Genomic DNA, 12,147 nt, shown 5'->3' on the forward strand with positions numbered 1-12,147 from the left:
CTGCTGTATAACAAAGTGAAGCAGCTATACATATACATATATCTCCTTCCTCTTGCATCTCCCTTCCACCCTCCCTATCCCACCCCTCTAGGTGGTCACAAAGCATCAAGCTGATCTCCCTGTGCTATGTGGCTGCTTCCCACTAGCTATCTATTTAACATTTAGTAATGTGTATATCGGACTGGGATATTTATTTTACGTATGTTACTGGTGTGATTATATAGCTGGTGTTCAATGAAAGAAAAAATTTCACTCCATATTTCTCTTATGGCTATTACAATTATTGGTTGCTTTGCATAATATTACTGACACTTTCTGGCTTATAGAGGAGTGAGTGTTAAAACAAGATTTCCTTCAGCTTTTAAGTGTGCTATGTAAGTCACTGCATTTAGGCACTTAATACCTGGTTCCTAGTGTCAGACAAATATTTATTATCATCCCTAGTCCACTGACAAACTATACCCCCATAGTCTGTCTTTGTAAAGACTGAGAGCAAAGAGCAGCTTTTGCATTTTCAAATAATTTTAAAATACAGAATAATTATTTCGCTTTAAAAATATAGGAAGAAGCGGTTCCCTGGTGGCGCAGTGGTTGAGAGTCTGCCTGCTAATGCAGGGGACACGGGTTCGAGCCCTGGTCTGGGAGGATCCCACATGCTGCGGAGCAACTAGGCCCGTGAGCCACAACTCCTGAGCCTGCGCGTCTGGAGCCTGTGCTCCGCAACAAGAGAGGCTGCGATAGTGAGAGGCCCGCGCACCGTGATGAACAGTGGCCCCCGCTTGCCACAACTAGAGAAAGCCCTCACACAGAAATGAAGGCCCAACACAGCCAAAAATAAATAAATAAACTCTTACCCCCAACATCTTCTTAAAAAAAAAAACAACCAAACATTAAAAATATAGGAAAAAATTATTTCGCGACACAAGAAAATTACATGAAATTCAAATTTCAGCCTCAAAAAATAAAATTCCGTTGGCGCACAGCATGCCCATTTACGGACTGTATGGTCTGTGGCTGTTTGGGGACTAGAAGCGCAGAGTTGACTAACTGTGATGGGCTGTGTTTAAGCTATTTGCTACGTGGCCCTTTAAAATTTTTTTTGCAGACTCCTGCTCTAATTTTTCAACCCCTCTCCTCCAAACCCCCAACTCTGGAAGTCCATGTTCAGAGACTTAGGCCCCCAGGTCCTCTTCTATAGACAGCTGCTCAGCGTCACCCAGTGGACCCCTCCCCTTCCCACCCAGGCCTGGCCTGAGGCTGGGGGAGACCGGTCAACTTCTCAGTCCCTGGCGCCCTCTAGTGGACCCCGCGAGCAACTGCCTTCTCAACCTCCTTCCCTGGCGGCCCCACCCACGCCCTCCCTCCCCGCCAAACCCAGGTCTCCTGGGAAGTGGGGAGGAGTGGGAGGTTATTTTTGTGCCTCCTCCTTGTCCTGATTCCTCCCCCTGCCCCTTGCCAAGGTCTCCAGGACTCCCCCCTCCTGGAGCCATGATCCTACTCTCCCACCATGCTTTACACACTAGGACTCTCAATGAATTAAATCCCATTCAGTCGTTGTCAAAGATGTTGACAAATTTGAACTTGGTTACTTTCCAAAGTCCCTTGGTGTGTATACACACCACCTCTTAATTTGTGCTTTTTATCTGTATGTACACCTTGCATTTGTGTAGCATGCCATTCTTTGCCCCTCCAAAGTGTTGTTTAAAAATATTTATTTATTTATTGGGCTAAACTGGGTCTTAGTCGGGGCATGCAGGATCTTGGTTGTGGCGTGCGGGATATTTACTTTCAGCATGAGGGATCTTTAGTTGCAGCATGAGGGATCTTTAGTTGCGGCATGAGGGATCTAGTTCCCTGACCAGGGATCGAACCCTTGCCCCCCTGCATTGGAAGCGCAGAATCTTAACCGCTGGACCACCAGGGAAGTCCCTCTCCTGAAGTATTTTGATCCACATCATTTCATCCAACATCTGCAGGAACTGGCTGGTATTTCACACTGAAGACATAGAAGGACAGAGGAGATAGGTAATATATATGCTCAGGCTAAGAGATGATGTTGGGTCTAAGGCCTGAAAAGACTCAGGTACAGTGGTGAGCTGAAGCTGGCTTCCTCTGGCTGGTGAGATTCAATGACATCACGCAGGTAGATTGAAATTGGCCAAGGTTGGGGTATTTACAGGAATCGGCAGATGCTACCAATTAGGGATTTTCTGTGTGGATCACGAGACGGAAGGTGTAACCATTGCGTTTTGGGATGTGAGCAGAGCATCAGGAGCATGGCAGTCAGAAACGAAGACAGTCCTCCTGGGAGAGGACATCCATGCCAGCTGTGCCAGGGACTTTTGGGAAGACAAATCACTCTTTTTCAGAGCCTTCCTTCCTTCATCACTCATTTATTCATTCATTTTCCCCATCAAATATTTACCTGATGTCATAAGACGTTACCCATTCCTTCTCAAATATTAGAATAATGCTTGGACCTTTTCCCCCCCAAAAGCTGTGATTATTTATAAAGTCCAGTACCACCTCTCCAAGATATCAGATGTGAGTTATTAGATTCAAAATGAACTAGCTTAGGGACTTCCCTGGCGGTCCAGTGGTTAAGACTCCGTGTTTCCACTGCAGGGAGTCCAGGTTCGATCCCTCCTCCGGGAACTAAGATCCAACATGCCAGTGGGGCATGGCCAAAAACAAAACAAACAAACAAACAAAAACTAGCTTAATCCCTACCGAAAATGCAGCAAGTGCTTCTGCTACGCCTGTCATTTCTAGAAGTCTGACCTTGTTTTCAGGGTTAACTGCTGAAGGTTGGCAAATGGCCTGTATATCCAACTGCCTTTTGCCGTCTCCATGCAGGCGTCTCACAAGCCTCCCAAATTCAATGTGGCTGATTGAGCACCTGCCATTCCCCCAAACATGCTCCTCCTGCTGCCCTTCCTGTCTCACCAAACGGAAGCTCCAGCCTTCCAGTGCTCAAGGTCAAAACGTTGGGCTGTCCTTGAGTCTTCTCTTTCCCTCACACCCCACATCCATCCATCAGCAGTCTTATCCACTCTGTCTCACTCTGCTCCAGGCACCCGGGCCTCCTGGCTGTCCCTCCAACACGCCAGGTGCGGTCCTGCCCCAGGACCTTTGCACTGGCTGTGTCGTCTGCCTCAGAACTCTTCTTCCAGATCTCGATGGAGCACACTCCCAACTTTTTCTGCTTTTGCCAAATGTCACCTTCTCAGTGAGACCATCCCTGACATCCTATTTATTTATTTGGTTGTGCCGGGTCTTAGTTGAGGCTCACGGGCTCCTTAGTCGCGGCATGCATGTGGGACGTAGTTCCCTGACCAGGGATCAAACCCGCGGGCCCCCTGCATTGGGAGCGCGGATTCTTAACCACTGCACCCCCAGGGAAGTCCCTGACATCCTATTTAAAAACTACCAGGGCATGAACCGGTGTCCCCTGCATCGGCAGGCGGACTCTCAACCACTGCGCCACCAGGGAAGCCCTAAAACTGTGACTTTTGCCCTATTCCCAGCTTCTGTGTTTCCTCTTCTCTTGCATTCGCTATTTTTCTTCCGCGGCACTTGCTGAAATGGGACATACGGTTTTTTATTTGTTTGTGGCCTATTTCTCCCTATCAGACTGTGAGCTCCATGAGAGCTTGGAACAGAGTAGGGGTTCAATAAAAATTTGAACTGCTGTGGCTGTTGAATGAATGAATGATTTGCCTTAACTTAGTTATGAGGAACATGCCACGTCTTATACCCCAAATGCCTCGAAGTGTAACCAATGTCCTGATGCCCTAGATCAGGGGTTGGCAAACCAGAGCCCATGGGCCAAAGCCAGCTCACCACCTGCTGTTGTATTGTCTTCAAGAATGCATTTTACACTCTTTAACCGGTTGAGAAAAAGTTTTAAGAATATTTTCTGTTACTGAAAATGATATGAAATGCCAATGTCAGTGTCGCCTGGCCACACCCATTTGTCTATATTTTTGCGACAGAGACTGGCCCTCAGAACTGAAAACATTTATTATCTGGTCCTTTACAGAAAAAGTTTGCAGAGCCCTGCTCTCGTGTCAAAGGAGGAAATGGTGTTGCCAAAGGGGAAACTGAGACCCAGAGGGGTGAGATGAGTTTTCCAAGGCCCCACGTTTCTGAGGGACTCCTCTTTTGCTGAATTATCTGAACAATGTTTCTGATGCTTTACAGGAAACAGAAGTCAGACTGCCGGGGACTTCCCTGGTGGTCCAGCGGGTAAGACTCCACGCTCCCAGTGCAGGGGTCCCAGGTTTGATCCCTGGTCGGGGAACTATATCCCGCATGTATGCCGCAACTAACAGTCTGCATGCCACAACTAAAGGACCCTGCATTCTGCAACGAAGATTCGGCATGCTGCAACTAAGATCCGGCGCAGCCTAAATAAATAAACAAATATTTAAAAAAGGAAGAAAAAAAAAGAAAGAAGGAAGGAAGAAAGAAATCAGACTGATGAAGAAACACCTTCATAAACTGAAGGTCACCTGAGGTACTGACCTTGAGAGAGAAATCTGCACCCAACCATCTGATCTTGCCAAGCCCTGGAGATTTTTAATTGCCCCTGTAAAAAAAGAAAAAATAAAGTCATCGCTCACTCTAGAAACCTTGAGTTTGGGACTTTGATCGAAGTGATTATGACATCCCATCAAAACTCCATTTGACTTCATCCCTTCCGCAGACATTTATGGGCACAGTCAGAAGCTGAGGGCAAACTGGAGGCAGAAAAGCAAGTTTACGGGGGCTGGGGAGCAATGGCTAATGGGAACGGGGTTTCTTTTGGGGGCGCTGGAATGTTCTGGAACTAGACAGCAGTGAGGGTTGCACAACACAGTGAATATACTAAAAACCACTGATCCGTGCACTATATTTTATTTTTTTATAATTTTTTGGCCTTGCCACGCAGCATGTAGGATCTTAGTTCCCCAGCCAGGGATCGAACCCGTGTCCCCTGCAGTGGAAGCACGGAGTCTTTACCACTGGACCACCAGGGAAGTCCCCATACACTTTAGAAGGGTGGATTTTGCATTACATACATGATGCCTCAATTAAAAAAATAATAATAAATTTTAAAAGACAATGCTTATCTGTTTCTTACTAAATAACAGTGCTATGAAATAAATAAATAAAGGGAAAGCAAAAAGTAAATTTCACCTATTAACCACCCCTGCCCCAAGTCAAACTCCTTTTCCACATTCCTCCTAATTCTTATTCATCTGCATGGACCCTTTTTGCACAGCTGTAAAATAGATATCATCTTGCCCATCCATTGTTCAGGACATGATACAACATAATTAAAAAAGAAAAACACCTCTAGGGGTGGGGATGGGAGGGGCGAGAAATGGGTGAAAGGTGTCAAAAGGTACAAATTTCCAGTTATAAAATGAGTCCTGAGGACACAATGTACAGCATGGTGACTATAGGTAATAGTACCGTGTTGTATATTTGAAGGTTGCAAAGAGAGGAGGTCTTAAAATTTCTCATCACAAGAAAAAAAAAAGGTGTTTGTTAACTATGTGTGGTGACGGATGTTAACTAGTCTTGTTGTGGTGATTGTTTCTCAATATATACATAAGCCAAATCATTAGGCTGTACACCTGAAACTAATATAATGTTATATGTCAATTATATCTCAAGAAAAATAATCAAATAATAAAAGGAGGTAAAAAGGAAGGAAGGAGGGAAGGAAGGGGAAAGAAAGAAAGAAAGGAAGGAAGAAAAAGAGAAAGAAAAGAAAGAAAGGAAGGAAGGAAGAAAGAGAAAGAAAGGAAGAAAAGAAGGAAGAAAGAAAGAAAGACAGAAAGAAAGAGAGAGAGAGAGATAGGAATTCCTTGGCAGTCCAGTGGTTAGGACTCTGCACTTTCACTGCCCAGGTCTGAGGTTCCATCCCTGGCTGGGGAACAAAGATCCCTCAAGACACGGGTGGTGCGGTCACCAACAAAACGAAAAGAAAAACAAACAAGCAAAAAACACAAAAAAATCCCTCTAGGGATGGCATCACAGAAATGGGCCTCTGTGCTTTTGTCCACTTATTTGCTACTTCCTGAGTTTTTGCTCAACCCCACATCCCTTTCTCTCTCTGAATAGCTAAGTATCTGGATCGAAGGTGATGGAGGGAATGATCACAGACGTTTCTGTTGAATGAAGTAATTAGTGAATATCCATATCCCCTGGGGTAGGTCTTTCTGCCTGGCAGGGAGTAGACACTCAATAAATGTTAGTTGAATGAATGCACACCGTTTTGGTGGAGGAATATTTCAGCTCCCCAATGTATAAAAGTAGTGGTGTGTTGGTCTGTGTTTAACAACCGGCTCTCTTGAAAGGGAATTTAGATATCTCTGTATATCTAATGTATATTATACATGTATAACTACATGCATTGCAGACATCTCTATATGTTGAATATACATTACATGTGTATAATATACATGCACTGCAGACATCTCTATATGTCGAATATACATGTGTATAATATACATGCACTGCAGACATCTCTATATGTCGAATATACATTACACGTATATAATATACATGCATTATATAATATATACGTTTATTATTATTATTTATTTTATATTTTTTGGCTGCCTTGGGTCTTCATTGATGCACGTGAGCTTTCTCTAGTTGCGGCGAGTGGGGGCTACTCTTTGTTATGGTGCATGGGCTTCTCATTGTGGTGGCTTCTCTTGTTGCGAAGCACGGGATCTAGGCTCATGGGCTTCAATAGTTGTGGCACGTGGGCTCAGTAGTTGTGGCTCCCGGGCTCTAGAGAGCAGGTTCAGTAGTTATGGCGCATGGGCTTAGTTGCTCTGCGGCATGTGGGATCTTCCCTGACCAGGGCTCGAACCCATGTCCCCTGCATCGGCAGGCGGACTCTCAACCACTGTGCCACCAGGGAAGCCCCCTAATATATACTTTTAAATGTTAACAATATAAAGGAGGTGTAGGACACAATTTACAAATAATAATCACATATACAATACCGTATTATAAATTCTACATAGCCACTTGAATCTCAGAATAGGTTTTGGTTGATTTTTGCCAAACTCTTGTATCCATAGCCAACCTCTGGTGGCAAATAATGGAACAAGTGTAGTCTGACATGAACGTTGGCAATATTTTCCATTTATGTTAATAAGTAACATGAAAGTGAAGATGTATGTTGGAATTTCACTTGTTCATCAATAATGTGAATGTCTTCTTTGGTGAATCATATAACGGTTTTTGAATACTGGAAAATATCTTTCCATTTCTGTGTGTGTGCTAGTCACAACCTAACAATAGTAGACACATACATTTTGACATTTAATCTGCATTATTAACTTTTCTCCACCACTTTTTTTGTGTTTGTTTTTTTTTGCGGTACGCGGGCCTCTCACTGCTGTGGCCTCTCCCGTTGCAGAGCACAGGCTCTGGACGCGCAGGCTCAGCGGCCATGGCTCACGGGCCCAGCCGCTCCGCGGCATGTCTCCACCACTTTTTAAAGCCTAAACCAGGAGTTGGCATGCTATGATCCTCTGCCTGTTTATGTAAATAAAGTTTTATTGGCACCTGGCCATGCCCATTTGGTTAGTGTGGTCTGTGGCTGCTCTCTCCGTACAGACATGCAATAGGGATGTAGGGCCCACAAAGCAGAAAATATTGACCGATCCTTTACCAAAATATTTTCTGACTCATTCTATGCAATCAAAAACACAATAAATCAAGCCCTCATTTGTATCATTTGCCAATTTCCAGGGTGTAAATACTCCCACTAGGGACCATTTCAATCTGCCAATGTGATGTCAATGACACAAAGTTAAAAAAGTACAGAAAGTACCTCCTCATCATATTTCCACCAAACAGATAAAATAACAAAAACAATGAAAATAGGTGAAAATCAAAGCAAATTAAAAAGCACAAATAGCAAAATATAATTAGGATGTGATGTTTTGAGTATAAATACCTTTTACCTTTAAAAAAAACTGAGGTGATGGGGACTTCCCTGGTGGCGCAGTAGTTAAGAATCCGCCTGCCATTTTCAGGGGACACCGGTTTGAGCCCTAGTCCGGGAAGATCCCACATGCTGCAGAGCAACTAAGCCCATGCACCTCAATTTCTGAGCCTGCGTTCTAGAGCCCATGAGCCACAACTCCTGAGCCCATATGCCACAGCTACTGAAGCCTGTGTGCCTGGAGCCCGTGCTCTGCAACAAGAGAAGCCACCACAATGAGAAGCCTGCGCACAGCAACGAAGAGTAGCCCCCGCTCACCACAACTAGAGAAAGCCTGCACACAGCAACAAAGATCCAATGCAGCCAAAATTAAATAAAATCTAAAAAAAAAAAAAAAAAATGGTGTCGTCAAAAGTCTTCTGTAACTTTCTAAGACTTTTTTACGTTGTTGTCATTTGCGAGTTTACTGCTGCCTAATATTTCTTTGGGGACTATACTGGAACATATTTTTCCATCAATGGATATTCGTGTTGTTTCCAGATTTTTGCCAAAGAGAACATTAGCGTATGTGTCTCCTGGTTATAGAAGGGCATATGCCTAGGGGTAGAATTGCTGGGTTGTAGGTAGTCTAGATAGAGCTCAACTGCAGTATGCAAAGGGGTCAGGTCAGCCGTTCTTCCAGTTAATCCATTGCCCTGGTGAGAGAGATAAAGTTCAGGGTGCATTCCAAGATAGGCCGAGTGTACACATGTGATATTAATGCTAAATTGTCCCTGAGTAAGATAAACACCACTTTGAATTGAATCTATCAACAAAGCCATTAGAAACTAATTTCCATGGGGAGGGGGAGATTTCAGAGAGATCCAAGTCTCTGGGACCAGGGAACAGATGTATCAAGAAAGATGTGATTGGAACCAATGATAAGCAGAGAGATAGGTAACAGGGTGAGGTTACAGAGAAAAATGTACTCTGTGGTCAAGATAGAGAAGGGGCTGGAGGGCAAGTCTGCTGTAATCTCAACAATAAAAGCTTATGTTCTATAACAAGGGCTGAGCATCAGGTGATTAGCAGGAAGTTCGCCTCCCAAGGACAGGAGCACCCATTTCATTAATTCAAGTAGCATATATTCGGAGGCTTCCACTATCCAAGGAGGTGGACTGGAAGAGAAACAGACAAATCCAACATCTTCCTTGCCTTCAAAATGTTCATAACTAGACGGGAAGATAGAATAAGAGAGCAGGGAAGCGAATCAGAATGCAGCGAGAGCCATACGCCAGAAACAAGCAGGGTGTATTGGGAATTCCAAGGAATAGGGAACTGGAAGGAACAGGGAGAATCAGATTTAATGTATGCTGAGCCCCCAACTAGGAATCGAGGAGAAAATTCTGCTCATTAGAAAAGATTTGATCCCTTGATCCTCCTCAAGAACTAATTTAACTCAGCCATAAAAAAAAAAATGAAATAATGCCATTTACAGCAACATGGATGGACCTAGAGATTATTATTATACTAAGTCAGACAAAGACAAATATCATATGTCACATATATGTGAAATCTAAAAATAATGATACAAATGAACCTCTTTACAACACAGAAACAGGCTCACAGACATAGAAAACAAACTTATGGTTACCAAAGGGGAAAGGGAGGAGATAAATTAGGAATTTGTGATTGACAGATACACACCACTATACATAAAATAAACAACAAGGACCTATTGTATAGTACAGGGAACTATATTCTATATCATTTAATAACCTATAATGGAAAAGAATCTGAAAAATATATAATATATACATAACTGAATCACTTTGTTGTACACCTGAAACATTGTAAATTGACTATATTTCAATTAAAAAAAAAAGAACTAACTGATTGGTCTACATGAAGGGCAGTCCCCCAGATACACACGATGGAATATCATACATACAGCAAGGAAAAAACCAAATTACTGTTACATGCAATCACATGGTTGAATGGCCAAAATATTTTGCTGAGCAAAAGAAGTTGGGCACAAGAGTACATACTGTACAATTCCATTTCCACGAAGCTCTAGAACATGCAAAACTAATCTCTGGGGATAGAAATCAGAATCTAGGGTGCCTGTAGGGGAGTAGGGGGCTGCAGCCAGTTTGTCTTGGCTCATAGGTGCCTATTGTTACTATCCTTTCCAACTTCATGGTAGATGGAAATAAGTCTCGGTGGGAATATATACACCACAGAAAAGGACAAGTACTACAAATTACAAAGCAGCCTCTCTCTCTCTCTCTCTAAATCTCTCTCTCTCTCTCTAAATCTCTCTCTAAATCTCTCGTTTCACAAGCCCATCGTTAAACATTTACCAGCACACCACTGCTGCTTGGGGCAAGGGGGATTAACTGAATAGGACACCGAGAAAACTTTCTGTAGTGATGGAAATGTTCTGCATCTTGTTTCCGGGAATGGTTTCATGGGTGTATACAGTTATAAAAGCTTAAGGAATTGAACATTCAAGAACTGTGCGTTTATTACGTGTGAGTTACAGCTCAATAAAAAAGACTATATGTATATATAGCCTAAAATAAAATAAAATCATAGAGAAATCATTTTGCAGAACAGAAAGATATTGGAAACGCCCAGATCTGGGAAAGGTCATGACATTATTTGAGGCTAGATGAGCATTCTTCTGAATTTTGGATGAGCGACTGGGAGCAGTGAGAGGCAAAACAAACACAGCTCAGATTGTAAAAGTGGAGGGGCAGGCAGTGTCTGGGAGCAGTTTTCATCAGGGGAGAGCTATGGTTACAACTTTGCATTTTTAGACCATTGTCACATTTTGCAATTATGTATATTTAGATTATGTAGCTATTTTTTTAAACATTGTATCTCTCAGTGCCCAGCGCGGGTCTAGCACCTAAAAGGCTTGCAAATTAACTGTTAAAAGAATGACTGCAGGGAGGCTGGACAGGAAGTGGGCAGGGCTGAGCCAGGGGGACCAGGGGACCTGGGCTGAACCTAGAAGAGGTGGACTGAACCTTCCTCTCTCTGTTTTTTCCCACGTGAAGATGCACCCTACCATGAAATGCACACAGGTGCTCATAGATGTGAGCCAAAAAAAGCAATGTGGTGAGTTTTTCATGAAGCCAGTTTTTTCCCATTTAAATGGCTGTGCCTTTATTCAGTGCCATATACTGCCTCCTTTTTTTTTTTTAATTGGTGTTAAAAATGACCTTTCTCATAAAATGGTGTAGCCGCTGTGGAAAACAGTATGATCCCTCAAAATAATTAAACATAGAAACACCATATAATCCAGCAATTCCGCTTCTAAGTAGATATCCAAAAAAATTGCAAGCAGGAATATGAACAGATATTGGTACACCCATATTCATAGCAGCACTATTCATCACAGCTAAAAGGTGGAAACACCCAAATGTCCATCAGTGGGTAAACGGATAAACAAAACATGGTCCAACCATACAGAGGAATATTATTCAGCCTTAAAAAGGAAGGAAATTCTGACACACGCCACAACATGGATGAACCTTGAGGATACTATGTTGAGTGAAATAAGACAGTCACAAAAGGACAAATATTGTATGATTCCACTTTATATGAGGTCCCTAGAGGAGTCGAATTCATAGAGGCAGAAAGTAGTGGTAGTCTGGGGGAGTAGAATGGGGAGTCAGTGTTTCATGGGGACAGAGTTTCAGTTTGGGAGGATGAGAAAGTTCTGGAGACGGATGGTGGGGATGGTTGCCAAACCGTGTGAATGTACTTAATGCCACTGAGCTGTGCACTTACAAATGGTAAAATGGTAAATTTTATGTTACATATACTTACAACAACAACAAGTTTTTAAATGACCTCTCTTTCGTGAAAGAATGATGGTAATTTATATTGTGTGTGTGTGTGTGTGTGTGTGTGTGTGTGTGTGTCCATAATTGGCAAAAAGCCTTTGACTCTGAGGTCAACTTAAACGGCCATGGCTCACAGGCCCAGCCGCTCCACGGCATGTGGGGTCTTCCCGGACCGGGGCACGAACCCGTGTACACTGCATCGACAGGAGGACTCTCAACCACTGCGCCACCAGGGGAGCCCCTCCCACAACTTTTGAGGATTTTACCGGGTGATGTATTCCCAGTCCGGCACCTGCAAGGCTCTAACGGTCTGACGTCTCCCTCACGCACACCTGCCCACCGCGTCCTCGC

The 12,147-nt window shown here is 43.4% G+C and overlaps 1 protein-coding gene across 2 annotated transcripts in view; it reads right to left on the reverse strand.

Annotated features, from left to right (window-relative positions):
- The window catches only part of CREB3L3 (cAMP responsive element binding protein 3 like 3), a 40,445-nt gene extending 28,298 nt beyond the window's left edge, over positions 1 to 12,147 (reverse strand). The window contains exons 1-2 of one of the 2 annotated variants that reach the window (XM_024745687.1): positions 12,063 to 12,147; positions 4,528 to 4,591 (exon numbers count right to left, since the gene is read on the reverse strand). The gene's annotated coding sequence lies outside the window, so the exon portion shown is untranslated. The remainder of the gene's footprint in view (positions 1 to 4,527; positions 4,592 to 12,062) is intronic. The other variant, XM_024745688.1, reaches the window with a different exon arrangement.

This window comes from Neophocaena asiaeorientalis, unplaced genomic scaffold (assembly GCF_003031525.2).
Source record: "Neophocaena asiaeorientalis asiaeorientalis breed wild unplaced genomic scaffold, Neophocaena_asiaeorientalis_V1.1 scaffold357, whole genome shotgun sequence".
Lineage (NCBI taxonomy): Eukaryota > Metazoa > Chordata > Mammalia > Artiodactyla > Phocoenidae > Neophocaena > Neophocaena asiaeorientalis.